Below are 13,878 nucleotides of genomic sequence, written 5' to 3'. Positions count from 1 at the left end.
AGGATAAATAGGAAAATTAAGTAATTAAAATAGATATCAGTAAAGGGGAAGACCCAATAATAGAAGAATAAATTCTGAGGAAACTACTGGACAAGTGGAGGAATATGGATGAGAAGTTTATCCTAGAAGAGGATAAAACATTATACAAGGAAATATTCCAAAAATATAAATAAAAACAGGAGCAAGGAACCATAGGAATGAATGAGTAGTTAGGAATACAACTTGACAACAGCCAAGAGCAACAAAGTAAAGGAAGAGGAGGGGAAAAAATAGGAAGAAAGAATCTCCAGGAGTCAATACAAGTAATGGGAGAAATGCTAGTTAATACAGGAAGAGTAGTACTACTCTCAGCGGTCTTTCACCAAACCACCCCACCTTCTCAATGATAATTACATCATGGAATATTAGGGGGCTTAAAAACAAGGGTAAGCAAAGGTACTTGGAAAAAAGGATTAAAGGTGAAAAACCCAAAATCATGTTGCTTCAAGAAACAAAAATAATGTTGGGGGGGGGGGGGATGGAGGAGATTCTTAAAAAATCAAGCCCACTTATGAATGCATGACACTTGATGCAAAAGGGAGTGCAGGGGGTTTTGCAATCTTATGGAACCCTACAGAAGTTATTGTAGACCATTGGATAGGAATTAAGAGGATCCTCTCAGGGAGATTCAGAATGATAGGACATAAAGAGTAGTTCTTAGTATCGACGGTTTATGGGCCTCATATATCGGTGGAAAGAAAGGCATTCCTAAGACATCTGCAATGATTAGGAAAATTGCACACAAAAAAACTATGGGTGATAGCGGGAGATTTCAATATGATCACCTCTACCGAGGAAAAGAAGGGAGGACTGCAACGGGAGGATGAAGACATGGAAAGATTCAGGGAAACCCAGGTAGCCCTAAAAATGATTGATATAAACACCATTAATGGAAAATATACTTGTAATAATAGAAGAGGAGGTAGCAGGCATATAGCCTTCAGATTGGATAGGTTCATAGGAACGACACACTTTCTTGGGAAAGATATATCCTATGAAGCAACTATCCTACCATGCCACGAATTAGACCAATGGCCGAAAAAACTTGAAATTTCCATGAATAAACAAAACCAGAATAGACCATTTAGGTTTGAAGCCTTTTGGCTGCGAGACCCAACCCTCATAGAAAAAATGGAAAACTGGTGGCAGAGTAGTGAAGAGTAAATAAAAGGAAAGAACAAGATACACACACTCCAATTAAGATTAAAGGAGTTAAAAGGCAAAATTAGGAAATGGAACAGAGAATAATTTGGTAACATTCAAAAGGACTAAGGAAAGCTGCAAACATACATGAAAAGGATATAACAAAAAATAATAGAAGAAGGGAGACCAGAGGAGCTAGCGCAGGAAGAAGAAGGGGTGCTAACCAAATTGGAGAAGAGAAGAAAACAGGAGGAAATTCTATGGAGACAAGAGTACAATGGCTAAAAGAGGGGGAAAGGAACACAAAATTCTTCCACAGAGCCATGCAGCAACACAGGTAGCAGAATAGATTTTTCTCCCTAAAAAATACCCAAGGCAAAAGTAAAATCAGAAAGAGGAAATAGAAAAACTATTGATACAACACTTCGAAGCCATATTGACAGAGACACAAAGCAATAGAGAAGAGGAGATAAGAAAATAAGTCAATACATTCCTAAAAAGGTAAACATGGAGCAAAACATGGCCCTCCTAAGGGTAATCACTGAGAAAGAGGTAGAGGATACAGTGAAGACTATGGCCAGGAATAAAGCCCCAGGCTCAGATGGATTTACAACAGAGTTCTTCCAAGCAACATGGAGCTTTATGAAACAAGACATTGTAAATGCAGTGGAAGAATCAAGATGTAATAAAAGAATACACCCAACATGGAATGAAACTTTTCTAGCATTAATACCAAAGGTAGAAAACGCTGATGAACCTCATGGCTTTAGACCAATAGCCCTTTGAAATATAATTTATAAAATTCTAGCCACCATCATGGTAAAAAGATTACAACCAATACTTTCGGAACTGATAGCAAAAGAACAAACAGGGTTTGTGAAAGGGAGACAGATAGTGGATGGGATCATAGTCACTCAAGAGGTGATACATTCATTGAAGAAGTTGAGAAACAAAGGAATGATGATCAAACTCGACTTAGCAAAATCCTACGACAAACTCTGCCAGGAATACCTCCAAATAATCCTAAAAGCATATGGGTTTGATGACAGATGGATTGAATGGATAATTTCAATGATATCCACTCCAAGAATGTCCATACTGCTGAATGGAACACCAACAGAAACCTTCAAGCCATCCCATGGGCTCAGACAGGGAGACCCACTGTCATCATTCCTATTTATAATAGCAGTGGATGGTTTAGGTAGATTAATAAAAGCAAGAGTAAGAATTGGAGAAATTAAAGATCTTAGATTATGGGGGGAAGAATTAACCATTACACATCAAGAATTTGTAGATGACGTAATGATGTATAGTCAAGCGAATCTGAAGGAAGCAAAGAAACTAGTCGAAATCCTTGAAGAATTCACAAACGCATCAAGAACAGAGGTAAATAAGGAAAAAATAGAAATATTCTTCTTTAATACCCCAATGTTGGCTCAAGCATTCTTATCCAGAACAATGGGGTTCAGAATTGGAAAGCTCCCAACTAAATACCTAGGAGTACAGTTCAACGACAAGTAAAATAGAATATAGAATTGGAAAGGCTTGATAGGAAAATTTTGAAAAAGAATGGACAATTGGATGTTTAGAACACTAAATATATCGAGTCACCTCATCCTCCTGAAGTCTAAACTCCAAGCTATACCAATTTATCAAATGGCGAGTCAAGCGATTCCTAAAACCATATGTCAGAAAATGGTGGAAATTTTCAAAAAATTTCTATGGCAAGGAACAAGCAAAACAAAAAAGTGGGATTTGCTCTCTTGGACATGGCTAAGCAAATCTGTCACAGAAGGGGGCTTAGGTCTAAGAGACCCTTACATATTAAACCAAGTCATGGGTGAAAAATTATGGTGGAGGTGGATTCAAGGAGGGGAAGATCTATGGAAATCATTATGGGAAAAGAAATACGAAATGGCAAGGTCACCTGAAGGCAAACTTCGAAATCAATCAAAAAAGAAAGGTTCATCCATCTGGAACCTTGCAAGTCTAAACAACGACCTGATAAGAGAGCATGGTTTCTGGGAAATTAGGGAAGGCGACAAAGTAAACTTTTGGTAGGAGGCGTGGCAATAGAGAGGAACCCTCAATCAGGAACCTCAACTCCAAGACATTCAATAGTACACCACCCAAATGGAGGAAGATGCAGTCAAAAATTACTGGTTACCGGAACAGGACAACTACTGGAGAAAATGGAAAATGAAGAATCACTGGCACGAAGCACCAGAAATAGAACAATGGATAAATTACTAAAATGAAATGGAAACAAGAAAAATTGCAATCAAAGAAGGACTAGATATAATAAGATGGGGTAAACACATAAAAGGTATGTTTACTATCTCAGAAGGATATCATATAAAGGTTGGAAGAACCAGAAAACTAGACACAAAAAATGGGATAGAATATGGCAGTTAAAAACGTGGCCAAAAATGGCGCTTTTTACCTGCATATTGCTGCACGGGCATGCCTTAACCTAGGACCAACTGAGAAGAAAGGGGACGCATGGACCCTCGCACTGCGCCCTGTGCCAGAACCAAAAAGAAACCATGGAGCACGTTGCAAATTCCTGTAGCGTTAGCAACAACTTGTGGCAAAACCACCATCAGCTCTTTGAGATTCATGACAAAAACACAGGTAGCATAAGAACAACAATAGAGAAATGGAGCAGCAAGACGTACTGCAACAAAATATTGAATCGAGCTTCAAATCTATCCATCGGTTTCCTCCTATGGAACCTATGGAAGGCAAGAAAGCGGGTGATATTCAGGGAAGATGAAAAAGGCAAAGAGGAAATATGGAGCCAAACCATGAAAATCATAAGAGAAATAGTAATCCTTGAAAACTGGAACAAGGCAGACTGGAAGAAGGAAGAAACGGAGACCTGCATTATGAACTGCCTACAAATCAAAGTAAAAAACACAAACATGACAGGAAGGGAACACAAGGTTGGAAATGCAAGAGCCGAAGAATGCTATAGGAACCCACCACAGGGATTCACTGAGCTAAACTTGGATGGCGCGAAAAAAGGCAACGTAGGGGAGGCTGGAATGGGAGGGATATTCAGAGATGATGGAGGGGAGATCAAATGGGTCTATGTAATGGACTATGGAATCGCCACCAACAACGAGGTAGAATTCCACGCATTTGAACAGGGGATTAGAAATAGCAGCCAGGGAAGGATACCGAAGCCTGCAGATTAAAGGCGACTCGATGCTAGTGATAGAAACAATTAAACAACTCTAGCAAGGAGTACCAGCCAAAAAACTGAGTAAAAGTTGGTGGACGGCATGGGTAATAACCGAAATAAGCCAACAATTGAGGAAGGTAGCATACACCACACCGTCCCATGTGAAGTGAAAAGGAAATGCTTTGGCAGACCTCCTTGTGAACTGGGGATGCTGGAACAGAGAGCAACAATTGGACGTGAGCATGGAAGAGGTTTTCCAGAAAGAGGAAATGCGACAACTGATTCAGGCAGTAGAAAAAGACAGGTGCCAAAGCGATCATATAGAGAATTCGCTCAGAGTTGATGGGAGTGATGAAGGACAAGGGCAGATGCAAGCGGGACAGAATAGGTTAGAAATGGAACAAAAAAGGATAGACACAAGGACGAAGCTGAGTAGGATGACGGAGGGGGGCCAAAGAAGGACAGGCTCGGAGAGATCGGGGACAGAGATGGAAAGGAATGGAAGAGGAGAGGGCAGGACAGCAAGTTGGAGGATGGGCATCAAACTAGCACCAAGTGGCAGAGTGGAGTCAGAAATTGGATGGCAAGAGTAGCTCAGAGAGGAAAGTAATAAATGAACGACGACAGACATGATAGGTGGGCAGCATCCCAAGGTAGGTGGGAAGGGAGGTGTGCCAAGGAAGGATTGAAGGGAGGACAGTTGGTGGTAAAATTACAAAGGGAAAATGACAAAGGGATAAAGCCTAAGGAAAAGGTAAAATAGGCACTTGGCATGCAGATGAGTAAGGAGAAAGGTGGTGAGATCAAAAGAGCAGACATTAAGTAGGAGTCGAAGGTGGCATCAAAGTGAAGGATGGTAAAAGGGTATGTGCCACTCCCTCTCCCACCCTATGAAGAAATAACCAGCTTGAAATATAGAGTAGGGATGAAGAATGTTATGTAGATTAGGGTTGATAATAGAAATTACGGTAGAAATTGTAGAGATAAAAAAGAATTTTACGGTAAAGAGTCCTTGGGGGCCAAGGCTGGAAAGAAAGATAAAAATAAGGGTAAGGTGAGGGAGAGGCTCGCAGAGCCCAAATTCACTGGACCCCCACAGTAGAATTGACGTCTTGGTAAATAACAATCTAGGAAGTTTGCATGTCATGTTGAACAATGACAGAGGGGATGGGAAAACCAAAAAATGAGGGAGGAATGAGTGGCACCTCATAGTGAGGGGCGGAACTACAAACAACCATAATCTGACTAATAGTACTAAGAAAACCAAAACTGGGAAAGGGGCATGTAACCCTATTAGCGTGAGGAGTGAACTCTTGAGAAATACTAAGCACACGACTCAGGAAAGGGATTTTAGCATGCATAGCACAAGTCGGGGTAAACAAGGGTATCCTGAAACCAAAAGTATCAGAGAGGCCATAGTATTGCCTAAAAGGGAAGGAAACCAAAGGGAAGAATTTTAGAGGGTGGGAAAATGTAGGAGTGGGATCAAGAAGAGGGGGGGCAAAAATTCCCTGGATAAAAATGCAAACATAATTTATAACACTGACAATTGTGCTTATTCTGTGATAGGTCTTGCCCTAGAACAGGGTGCAACTGCAAACCAGAACGAAAAGCTATAGGCAAAGAGAGCTAAGAATCAGAAGAAAAGAAGAATGGCTCCGAGGCACAACAAGAGGACGGTTAAAAAAGAAGCAGGCATCAGAAGCGCAGGGAAGAAAAGGGGCAGGATACCTGATGGAGAGAAAATGAAGAAAATCATAGACTCATACATGGAGGGCAACCTAAAGGAGGTTAGAGATCAAATCTGGAGTTGGGAGAGAGATTTGAGAAATAACCTCAGGTGTAGAGACATACCGATGGATGAATGGGAAGGAATACTATAGGACCCGGGAACTACAAGCAGCAGACAATCGCTTTTCAAAAAGACTCTGCAACAATATTGGATCATGAAACACGTCGTATCTTGAGCCATGACTCTTCACCAGGAACACATGGAAGGGGAAGTTCTGGACAAGTAGGAAAGGAGCAAGGAGCCAGATCCCGTATGGGCGGAAAAACTGAAAAACCTTGCGACAATATAGATCCAAACCTACAGGAATAATCTTGCATTGGGTCGGATTGAGAAGACTCTATTAGAGATAAAGTGGAAACTGTCACAGGGACGTGAGTTTCCAAGCCCTGGGGTGAAGGTGCGAAGTTCTTATGCGAAGGCTTCAATATAGATAGCATCCTCTGATGAGGATTAGTTCTTGGTTTGAAATCTGTGTTTTGTCTTTGAATGTTTTTAGATGCAGAAAATAAGTAATTTTGTTATGCTATTTAAAGACAATAAGGATACGATCTTGAGAAGCAGGTGGTTTTTGATGAACTTATTCAAATTTTGGAGTGGGTATAATGCTGACTAGTGGTCACTTGGTTTCCTTCGGGCAGGTGACTAGCAGGGGAACATGTTTGTAAAATTTTCTTAAAAGAGTAAATATAGAGAGCTCTACAATGTTTACAAAAAAAATAATAATACTATATAATTGTTATTAGTATTCTTATAATTTTATATTAATATTAATATAATAATCATATAATAATATATATAAATATATAAGAATATGGTTGTTATTATTTATATAGTTATTAATAATCATAAGTTGTTGTTGTTTAAAAAAATACACATAATAATTATTAATGTGGTTGATATAATCCTATTAGCGTATATCAATCACATTGAAAAATGTGGTTGTATATATGCTTCATGTACACTTATCGAAGTATATCAACCACATTGGTAAATGTGGTTGTCCCCCCTATTGGAATTGGGAACTTTAATAATTTTACTAATTAAAAAAATTCATTGGAGAGTTTAAATTTAAAGATGCCAGTATATTCTCGTTGTTTCCACAATATCAATGTATGGAATTCACACCACTAACTTCCATGTATATATAAATCACATGATTAACCTTGTTTGAATTTAAATTTTACAAAGGTTGATTAAAAGTTTACCATGCTATTTGTTAATTGACACCTATCAAGATTAACGAGAATGGGAAGACTACAAAACATTACACACACCTACCATAACAAGAGTAGGAGGGTTACAAAACCTTACACATACATTTGTCATAGTAGTGGAAAGGTGTATTTCAAAATAAGGTGATTATCCATTTCAAAACATTGATAACATGTGTCCAATTCCAAATAACAGGTATCTGTAGTTTCATTAACCTGTCCATCAATTTCATAAATGATATAAGACCTCATATATTTCATATATTTTCATATAATAATAAAAGTTCTTAATCTGTTCATCGTTTACATTAACATGTTAGTGACCCACATATCTGTTTATATTTTTATTTTTGATTTATTATTATAACATTTGTGATGATTCGAATAATATTTTAATCAATTGTTTAAATGCATATGTTCTATATGATATCTGAGATCCATTTTCATAAGGTCATCACTCTAGGGCTTGATTTGGTGTACATATATCCTTTTCTCATTGTGTACAATTTAAAAAGCTAGGGATTAGTTCAAATTATTATATAAAATGATTTTGTAATCTAAAATATATAAAGAATTTTGGTAATAGATTGTTAGTTCTTATTGAATGAAAGGGAATATATAAATTTATAAAAAACAGATCATTTTGAGAGAAAATAACAAATGTAATACATATTTCTTGAAATTAAATTTATGAAATCCTTATGCTTTGAGTGGCAAGGTGGTTATTTTATTGTACCTATTTTCAATACTAATATTTATTGTACCTATTATGGTTCATTTTGCCATGTTTTGCATGCTAAAACATGGAGTAATATATGGCAATGTGGAGGAATAAGAGCAAGGTTTCTTGGTTGATCGTTTCACATTGTCATTAAATATTTATTGTACTTGTTATTCATTACCATGTCACTAAATATTATGTTTTATGCTTTATTACTCTGCCACTCCATCTAGGATTGTACACATGGAGGAATACGGGCAAGGTTTCGTGGATGAGCGCCTCAAATTGTCATTAAATATTTATTTTACATGTTATCCATCACCACTCCATCTATTATAAGCAAAGCAGTGCTTCGTGGATGCATGCATTTCTTATTGCGTGGGTTGTTGGAATCGTTGAAGCCAAGCAATATGCAATTACAATTTGATGGAAGGATTACTGGAAAAGTTTGAAGGGGTTTCTCTCGGCTTCTATCTCCTAAGAAAGGTGCACAATATTTGAGAGTCTTCCTTTTCTCGACCTAGTGTTTTTTAGGGATTTCCTTCAAGATGCATTGGAGGAACCCTGTTGGTTGAAACTTTCTTAGTTTTAGTATGGCTATGGTTTTTACTAGGTATTCATGAACTACTACATGATTTCTGTGGACCGACTAGGGTTGTATACAATAGTTTTAAGTCTTGTAGTTTGACATACAATTGCTAGTGTTGGTTAGTATTTATTTGTTACTGTAAATTTAAGTTTGGTTCTACACTACAACCCATATAGGGTTGGTTCTTCTTGAATTAAGTTAGCAGTCTCTGTTGGACAGTGTCAAATACCTTCATACCGGTTATAACCTTGAGGCTTAGATGATACACATATATTCATAAATATTCATAAATTTGCAATCTATCAAATTCAAGTCATCTGGAACCAACTTCGCCTCAACAATTGTAACCTAGCTTGGTTTCGGTGGATGCATGGACATATTCGAAATCTTCTGGAAATCTAAGAAGAAACGACCATTTTTTTGTCCACGGGAGGAAGTGCAACTTCCTCACAGTCCTGAAATCAAAGCAAGGAAAAACATCAGAATCTAACCACCAACATATGTCTAGGTCACATATAAATTAATAGGTAGGTCATCCTATCGAATGTCAAACTGAACTTGGAAGCATAACTCCTCAACGTTTAATGGATTCAGGAGACAATAAAACTCTTCACTCGGCTCAAGTATCTATGTAATCATTTAGCTTTCTTAATTCCCTACGCAAAACTATGTAAGCCTCAGAGTTGCTTTATGCGTAATTTATTCGATTGAAAAAAAAGGTTTGTTTTCCCTTCTGTGTCTAGGCTTAGGGAATATGCGATGATTGTATGTATTGTATAGGAGATGTAATTAAACTACAGAGAGTAGGGATGCGATATTTGATATGCTCCAGGGAGGATATGTACTTGCCCTAAAGTTATGGTTAGTTTTAGACTTAGTTTTATACTTTTGAATGTGAGATTGTAGTTTTTATACTTAGTTTTATACAATCTTAAAATCTCATGTGGAAATAACATATATTAATGCATCATTATGGAACTAAAACTTTAAAGAAAAGTATAATTACCATCAATTTATAAAATCTATGTCTCATACCACATGATCTGTTATGATATCAATGGAAATACCTTTACCAACAAAGGGTTAAGTAAGCCATAGGATCTAAGACATTCAATCTTAAGCTCGTTTGTGAGAATCACTATGATATCAATGGAAATACGTTTACCAACAAAGGGTTAAGTAAGCCATAGGATCTAAGACATTCAATCTTAAGCTCATTTGTGAGAAATCACTGAGGTCGTCGTGCACTTGTAAAATAAAACTTTTATAGTAAAATATAATTTACAAATAGTATATATTATGAGATTAATTAGAAAAACCAAGAAAATGAATTGCTTGAACTGTAAGCATTAACTTCATAGTTGATTTTTATCTTGGTTTTCACTGGAAGAAAAATAATAGAAGACAAACACAATGAAACCAAAACTACAAACCCCTTTGACATTTAATATGTTTTCTATTGAATTAACTTACATCAAACATTTGCATGAAAAATATATTTTCCCAAAATCAGTTGCATCAAAATTAATTCCAAAAGTCCCATGAAACATTTACTATCCAAAAGCATTAAGAGGTACAACAAAAATTTCAATATCCCACTACAACGCTTAAAGTCTTTCTGTCTGCTGTGCATGTTGCAGAATCCTCGTGATATTTCTAATTCAAAATCAGCAAACAATTTGACACTTTGCATTTGACAAAATTTTAGATACATTTTGTGTAAAAACTAAACAATCTTTCAAAATAAAAATAATAACATTGAAATATAAATGAAATAACTATTACTCTGACATGCTAGAATAATTACAATTTCTAACGAATGTGAAATGTATTTTGGGATATATATTTCATAGTTGCTCTAATTCAATTGTATATTTAATTAAATTGTATGTTTAACATGAAAGTTATTCATGTTTCAAAATAAAAATAATAACATTGAAATATAAATGAAATAACTATTACTCTGGCATGCTAGAATAATCACAATTACTTTGACATGCTAGAATAATTACAATTTCTAACGAATGCGAGATGTATTTTGTGATATATATTTCATAGTTGCTCTAATTAGAATTAGAATTAAATTGTATATTTAATTAAATTGTATGTTTAACATGAAAGTTGTTCATGCTTTTGTTGTGGGTTCAGATTCAGGGTGGTTGCAGAGTTAATGATGGTTTGGTGGTTCGATGTCTCTGGCCGATTCGACTGCAGGCTTTTGCCTGTGGATACCGAGTACAAAGTGGTTTTTGTGCTTAAATTTGCAAAGCATTCCTATGGCTGGAGTGCACTACCAATTATGTTTTCAGTTCCAGGACCAGATGGACAGGAAAGGGAATCGAGCTGCGTATTCATGAAAAGGAAAAAGGCTCATAAGAATCCAAGTGAAGAAGAAAGAAAATTCCGATGATAATTATGATTATGATTGTGGTGTTGATTATATTTTTTTATGATGATGGTGAATGGATAGAAGTAGTGGCAGGCGAATTCATGGTGAAAACAAGTGAAGGAGAAGATGGTCCTTCTGACATGCAGTTTAAAGTTAGTATGAGAGAAGTGGAGTCGAAAAATCAGAAATCTGGGCTATTTTTAGATGGAGTCGGGATTGAACCAGTAAATAGTAGTGTTGGTGTTTAATGACAGAGTTTCAGTCTCTTTAGTTTCATTATCTTAAAGTGTTAATGAGAATTTTTTTTTGGCGATGGCATCAAAACCATCAGGTTTGTTCAGATCTTTGTCATCAATTTGATTTTTCATTTGATACTTGGTACTTAGCTTCATTATCTTAAAGTGTTAATGACAATTTTTTTTGGGCGATGGCCTCAAAACCATCAGGTTTGTTCAGATCTTTGTCATCAGTTTGATTTTTCATTTGATACTTGGTACTTGGCCAGTATCAAGGGATGGAATTTTGTGAGAAAATTAATGATTTGTTGGCCAAGGGATGGAATTTTGTGAGAAAATTAATGATTTGTCCGTCAAGTACAAGAAATTTGCAAAACCGTTTTTTTTTTTTTTGAAATTTTGAATATGGGTGGGGTGGTGCCGATATTCAATCAAACCATGACACCACCCAATGAAATACAACTCGAGAAAAATTCAATGGAATCGCAAGAACTCGATCCAATAAATTAAAAACCAGTTAATGATACTAATTATTTAATATGGAATTTGCAGCCTTAAATTTAAAACTGAGATTTTCAAAGAATGGGCAGCTGCTGGTGACCTGTTTGAATTCGTGCGAGTTTTATTGGAAACACTTGTTAACAATTTATTTGGTAAGGATTCAACCTAAATCAGTATGGATTTATTTTAACTTAATATTTATTATATGAGAGGATAATGTGTCTAGAGGCTTTTAATTTTTTAATTTTTTATGATTCTTTAATAATCTGTAATTTGTGTTATTATAGTGGTATTATTGTTGTTATATATATTTTTGAATTGTTGTTTTTGTTAGAGATTTTGATTTTATAAAGAATTATCTAGATGAATTGAGGAGAGGATAAAGTTTTTTTTTGGTTGGTATTCACAATTTTTAGATTTTTAAAAGTTAGTGATATTTTAAATATTACATTTTATTAACAAAAAAATTTTATTGAATTATAAAGGAAAAATTATTCAAGTTTAATATGTTATAATCAATGGAAAATATGTTTATATTGAGTTTATGGTGTGTTATTATAGTTGTATTATTGTTGTAGTATATATATTTGATTTGTTGTTTTTGTTACAGATTATGATTTTATAAAGGATTATCTAGATGAGGAAAGGATAAAGTTTGTTTTGTTGGTGTTACCATTATTTAGATTTCTAGTAGTTATTGATATTTTAAATATTAGATTTTATTAACAAATATTTTTTATTCAATTGCAAAGACAGCATTATTTTCAAGGTTAACATATTTTAACTCGTAAAAAATATGTTTATATTGAGTTTAGTTATGCAGGGTTATCCATTAATTTCAACTTAAAGAGCACAACCTTATAATCCATTATAAACTTGAAAATACTTATTTTCAAGTCTGGAAAATATGTTTATATGTTTATGTTTATATTTATATTTATATTGATTTTAATATGTTTATATTGAGTTTTATTATTATTATTATTTATAAAAAAAATATACAACCTAAATGTACATACATTTTAAAAACTTTTTATTCAAGATCCTTAACCATCAAGATTCATCCCCACTTTATCATGGAGATTCTTAATGTGTATATGGACTTTGTAACAGTACCATAAGTCAACACCATGGGTTATGAATAGGACAGGTCGAAGAAACCATAACAAATTTCATGACACTTATTCATTTGACATTTTTTTTAATTAATCAATTTAATTAAAATGGTAAAAAAGTGGCATAATTAATTTTAAAATAAATATAGATCTTTGATTTATTAAGAATATTATAGAATATTCTATGGAGGTTAAATATTTAAGATCTACCTAATAATGGAGTTGTATTTAGTGCGACTTTTTGGACTTTCTGGTGCCGAAATCTTGCAGAATTTTTCTTATATGAAATCTTGATTTGTGTTATTTAAACTGGTTTTTTGATTGTATATATGGATTCAACACCTTGAAAAACACCTAGGCCACTTCGATTTTGCGGGATTTATCCATCAAACTTGTGATTTCAATAAATTCTTGCCGAGAAATTAGATTGGAAAAACCCACCGGAAAAGCTTCGAAAAAGTCTCACTAAAAACAAACCACCTAATAATTATTGATAATTAAATTGAAATTTTAAAATCCCTACTATTCCAAAATATACATGCCTATAAACATGATTAATTTTATCATTATTTATTATAATAGTCCTACTTACACTTTTTTATATGTTTGCTCCTTTTTACAGTAAAAAAATCCACATCTTCAAAACATTCTTCTTACTATTTTATATGGAGAATAATTACACCATATTTATTATAGAAATTTATATCTACACCATAATTTAATAGCTAAAATTAATTTAATTGTAGCTTCTTGAAATATTCAATAATTTGACTTTCTTCTTGTCCTTCAAATTTCAAAATATTACTAAAATTTCTAGTCAAAATAAAAATTACCTATAATAAAACATATAATAAATATCCAATTTTTGTGCAGCTATATATATAAAAATATTCCCTCATCCCCATTGTTTAGAAATACCCTTTATACCCTCACATTTAAGCAATACCATAATTAT

The 13,878-nt window shown here is 34.6% G+C and overlaps 1 pseudogene; it reads left to right on the top strand.

Moving 5' to 3' along the window:
• The window catches only part of LOC149241627 (F-box protein PP2-B11-like), a 73,763-nt pseudogene extending 62,444 nt beyond the window's left edge, over window positions 1–11,319 (top strand).
• The last annotated feature ends 2,559 nt before the right edge of the window (window positions 11,320–13,878 follow it).

Source organism: Pinus tabuliformis, chromosome 8 (assembly GCF_031772625.1).
Source record: "Pinus tabuliformis cultivar Carrire ecotype Pingquan chromosome 8, CPIR1, whole genome shotgun sequence".
Lineage (NCBI taxonomy): Eukaryota > Viridiplantae > Streptophyta > Pinopsida > Pinales > Pinaceae > Pinus > Pinus tabuliformis.
The sequence above is the reverse complement of the archived record's forward strand: the minus strand, read 5'-3'. Positions and strand labels throughout refer to the sequence as shown.